The 5151-nt window shown below is 38.6% G+C and overlaps 2 long non-coding RNA genes across 2 annotated transcripts; both read left to right on the forward strand.

Annotated features, from left to right (window-relative positions):
- Positions 1-2700: 2700 nt before the first annotated feature.
- Positions 2701-3298, forward strand: LOC148863522 (uncharacterized). Its single transcript, XR_016109223.1, has 2 exons — positions 2701-3138; positions 3223-3298. It is a non-coding gene; the product is annotated as an uncharacterized LOC148863522 (long non-coding RNA).
- A 213-nt stretch (positions 3299-3511) lies between these two features.
- Positions 3512-4105, forward strand: LOC148863523 (uncharacterized). The gene is made up of 2 exons (XR_016109224.1): positions 3512-3672; positions 3845-4105. It is a non-coding gene; the product is annotated as an uncharacterized LOC148863523 (long non-coding RNA).
- The last annotated feature ends 1046 nt before the right edge of the window (positions 4106-5151 follow it).

Consider the following 5151-nt stretch of genomic DNA (forward strand, 5'->3'; position numbering starts at 1 on the left):
TTCTTTTTTTTTTCTTCTATACATGTCCTTGCACCTGCAGATGCATGGGTTATCATGCTAATATACATAATTTTTTTTTTGCAAAAAAAAGAAAAGAAAAGTAAGAAAAGCATTTTTCATTAATAAGTAGAAATTATTAACTATACAAGGGGTTTTTATAATTTAGTCCATCTCAAAAATCTGAGCTCAATCATACAGGTTAAATGAATTCTGACCATGGATTGATGCTAATTTACAGATAAGATGCGATTTATAGGAGGGGCTATTATTAATAAATTAGGTGGGAGCTGTAATTTCAGATATGAGATAGGTTGCAGTCTATTTATCCCAAAAAGGCAAAGCTGATTTTGAAACCTTTATGCTCATATTAAGATACTATAGAACTGATTACATATCATAATCATCTGTTGTCTACGTGGGTAATTTTGAGTTTTGAGTCAGCAGGTATTATTCAAGGAATCACATCAACGTAATTAGATTTTCTGGGTGGTTTTCTGATACGTGTTTGTCTGTTTGATATATGTACTGTTTGTATCTGTAGGTGCAAACGTCCTTCTATTCTACTTTAATTTTAGCAATGAACATCTAGAGGATATATTTGCAGATGAAATTCAATGAATGACTCACAAGACAAAAGGATGATAGAATACGTTTTTTCTGGATAAATAAGAATCCTTATCCAAAACCTAAAAGTATTGTTGATGTGACCCTTTTTTGGCAAAACAGTATTATGACTGGACTTGAGTCATATTATTATACAGAATTTACCATAAAGAAATAAAAAAGATAAATTATACAGACCCCTGATTTGGGGTATGTGACAAAGACCCTATACTTTAATTTGCGATATGACTTTTATGCTGCGATATGTATCTCCTTAGCCGATAGAAAACGTTAAATTATCAAAATATCTTGTTAAATTTATTTTATTTTTTTATTATTTTCTCATAAAACTTAACCAACCCAAAATACTTTGGAAAAGTAGGGATAAACTCAATGTACATTTTTTATTTGCATTATAGCGTTATAAACATCCAAAAGGTAAAAATTCCCTATTCTATACATCAATGCCCGTCTATTGGCATCAGTTCCGAGGTCCAACTGTACTTTGGGCCTACAAATCTGACCCTGGGCTGAATCGGTCATTCTCCCAAAATACTTTTTATTGCTTCTCAATAGAAAATACTTGATCGTTTCACTAGTGGCCATTGTCTGTCTTACAAAATAGTTAGTAGGTATCAACGGAAAATACTTCAGTTGTTAGGTGAGGTACTTGATAGGTTGATATTTTCTAGCACGCCCTCAAGCAAAATCCCATTCACTTGAAAAGAGGACAGTAAAGGGAAACTTGATTAATTGTAATGAGGTGAAGGGAATCGAACAAAGTGACTTTGATCCCATCTCCAAGAATAATTAAACCTAAAAGCTTAAGCTGTTAGGTGAAGTCGTTGAATATATATTCTTTAACAGCCGGAATGGAATTCCATCCTGAATTCTTTAATTATTATTATTTTTTACACTGAGTCTTCTCCCTTTTCTATTAAATTATCAAGAAATTCTGCTTGCCGTTTACAAAACTTTGCAGTCTGCCTGTACAACTTTACAAGTGATCGGAGTACACCTACCTGATCTTTGAAAGTTTGAAATTGTGCTGATATATGAACATTTCAGGCCAAAACTTACTCGTCTCTCGTTGGCTACTGTGTTGATGCTTGTGAAGTGTCGTAGCATAATCTCCAAACTGAATGTCAGTAGGTGGGTGAAGAACAAAGACGTAATAAATGGGCCTCAACACCATCATTGCCTCATTGGTTTCTTGGTGGTGAACGTGTCGGAGAACTCCCCGAAACTTGATTCATTAAACGGAATGCAGTCACCGTTTGACACGAAAAAATGATGTGAATACGTCGTTGAACTCAAAAGCCCTGTACTCCCATAAAGGTAATGCACTATTCATGCTTCTGTTCATCGTCTTCTTCGACGAGAAAGGTGCCTCAACCAGTGGCGACAGTAACCTAAATCATTCTTCACATATCCGGTGATTTGTCACCATTTTTGAGTTTCTTTTCATTCCCCCACTACTTCCTTCCTTATCTCCTCCACACCTCACCCGACCAGATCCGTCTCCACCCCCGGTTCACTATCGGCTGAAAACCAGCAGCGTGTTTAAGTATAAAAAAAGAAAAGGGTAATTTGGGTATTTAGAAAGTTTTAAATATTCAGATAAGAATCTTTTTGGAAGTTAACTGACGGAGGGGGACTTTTGTCAAACGTCCAAAGTTCAGGGGGCCGGTCTTTGTTGCAGAGGTCAATTACGGAAATGCCGGCTGATAATGGTAATGCTGTTTAATGACAACAGATTCTGTTTTATTACCATAAAACACCCTTAATTGCTCATGTCGATCACCTGACTGAAAGGAATCAAATGATGCCAACCGGAGACGAGCATATGCAAATGTTGTTGGCTGGTTCGGAAGTAAATGGTATACTTACCAAAAGAGGGAGTAAATACTAGTATCTGGGTGCATGTGAAAGTGAAATCTTTGGTTTGATTTCTGATACAACCACAGAAGCAAAATTACACACAATCAGGGTCCCCATTTCCGGCCCATCAACGTGTCGGAATCTGCTGTGATCTCCATGCTTGGGTCATCACAGTGAACCCCATAAAAACCAGTCATGAATTCTTATACGACTTTTAATGTGAGCGCCGAGCGGCCGCTCCCCCCGTATTTCGCCATAAACCAGTCCAGATTCAGTGCAACGGGACTTTCCCATTGTTTTTTTCCCAATCCCAATAGTGTGTAATTAATGAAGTAGCCGCTAACCGAGCGGCTATACTTACAACTATGAAATACTGGAAACTATATGCATTGAGAGAGAGGAGGATGAACCCAGAAACTAGTAAATCTCCATGCGAGTTGCTTGTAGGATGACTTCTAGCCAGATGCCGCTATTGCAGATCTTGTTGCATGATGGGAAAAGGCGGAATACAAGCTGCCGGGAAAGGTAGACTGTAGCAGTGGGAGAAGAGGCAACGGTGGGTGGGGGTTGTGGCAGAGTGATGACCATAGAAGATCCGGGTCTGACTAGTCATTAGAGAGAAACCTTGTGTCCAGTGCTTTCTGCGTTGTCTCAGTAAGTATCACTTCCATTTCCAGAAGCGTGTACTCTCTCTCTCTCTCTCTCTCTCTAATGTTTTATCCCATTAAGAATGTGCAGCTTCGTGATTGAACTTATCCAGGGAGTCCACAATTGCTGAAGTAAGAAAGAAAATCAATATCTTTTCATTCGTTCATGAGACAGAGAGATCCTTTTTTTTTTTTGGCAATTCCGATATCGTTTGCAGCCCGCCCGCAAACAGTGCTGTTCCTACGATCTCAGGGAATTTTTATTTCCTTTCTTTGGCCAGCGATTGCTCGGCTTACTTTGACGTAGCTGCGTACAAAGAAAAATGTGCAAGCTAAGCACAGTGTCGAGGAGAGATTAGAAAATTTTATTTATGTGTTTTATATCGGAACTTTCTAAATCTCAACTCTTACTATCTCCTTTCAAAACCTATGCAGGTAAAACTGGGTTTTATATGTCCCTTTGTCTGCAGGGTTTGGGTTTGGTTGTTCAGGTGAATGTGGGTAACAAGGAGCTGTCTCTCTCTAGGGTTTTGTTTTGCAGGTGCGTGCGTACAGAACAATGTCTTCCTTTCTAGGGTTTGATTTTACAGAGGTTATGTGCAGTTCTGGAAGCTCTCTCTCTCTCTCTCTCTCTCTCTCTCTCTCTCTCTCTCTCTCTCTCTCCTTCTATAGTTGCAGAAGCGGAGTAACCCGCTGCCTCTTTTTCTTACTAGAGAAAATATGATAGAACGGAGATTCATTTTGGAGTATAAGGGTTTGATTTTACAGTGGTGCTGTGCGGTTCTAGCTCTCTCTCTCTCTCTCTCTCTCCCCTTCATAGTTGCAGAAACGGAGTAACCCGCTGTCTCTTTTTCTTACTAGAGGAAGGATGATAGAACGGATATTCATTTTGAAGTGTAGGTCGGTCATGTCGGTTTATGTTACTTCTGGCTGCGATTTTCTGAAGAATCCTCTCTTATCTTGAATTTATTTTTTTATATCAGATATGCAACAATAACCGAGAAGAGTTACTTAGAGAATTTCGTCCTTTCTAGGGTTTGAAATTACGGGTGTTCTACGCGGTGCTCGCAGCATCTCTCTGTCTCTCCCCTCTCAAGGGTTTACTTCTACTGTTCTACAGTTAAAAAGGGGATGAGTAACCCTCTTGTCTCTGTTATCTTTAATTTATTATTTATATGAATATGGAAAAAAATCGAGAGGAGTGACTTAAAAATCCACTAGAGATTTACAAACTCTGATCGATGAACATCAAGGAAAGAAAATCATTCTTCTTAAAAACTCAACATGATCATCATCTAAGCTTTGTCCGAAGAAACATCGGCCACATGAATCCTGTTTCGTCATTCCATTCTGTTCAATGCTATATCCATCTTCTCGCAAATTGATGCGTCAAAACTTTCACAGAAGATTTCCGGTTATAAATGAGAAAGCCGGTTGTATCGATCTTGCTCGGTTCTGTATGATATGTAGCCATTAACATGTGGTAGGTCTTGGCCCTTCTCTTGGTGGGCTCTTTTGATCCATCAATCTTGCGTCCATTCCCGCTGAGACAAGATAGACGGACAAGCAAATCCCATCTTTCCACAGCTTCGCTTTTTTCTGGATATTAATAAATGTAGGAAGGAGAGAGAAGTAGCCTTCTATTTTGGTATGCTTTACAATTTATTCTTTTTTTTTTTTTTGGTAAACGATACAATTTCTTCTTACTTCTTAGTTCTTACACCACAAAGCATCTATAGCATGGCACATGACATGGCACCACGTTAAAAAGAGTACGATGTTGCAGTTATGTGGTGTACTGTGCATTTGCAAGGTATAAAACGAAAAACAAATTTGAATGCTTAGAACTGTTACGGAGTGCAAGGTAATCAATTAAAAAATAACCAGTCTAATCTCTCTCTCTCTCTCTCTCTCTCTCTCTCTGAGACTACTAGATCTATAGCACCCACAGTTAATATAAATCTACCCAAGCATAAGCATGCTGTTTGATGAGATGTGGATCTACTGAATGCTACCACAC

Source organism: Nelumbo lutea, chromosome 3 (assembly GCF_056320005.1).
Source record: "Nelumbo lutea isolate HS-2025 chromosome 3, American lotus-T2T, whole genome shotgun sequence".
In the NCBI taxonomy this organism is placed as follows: domain Eukaryota; kingdom Viridiplantae; phylum Streptophyta; class Magnoliopsida; order Proteales; family Nelumbonaceae; genus Nelumbo; species Nelumbo lutea.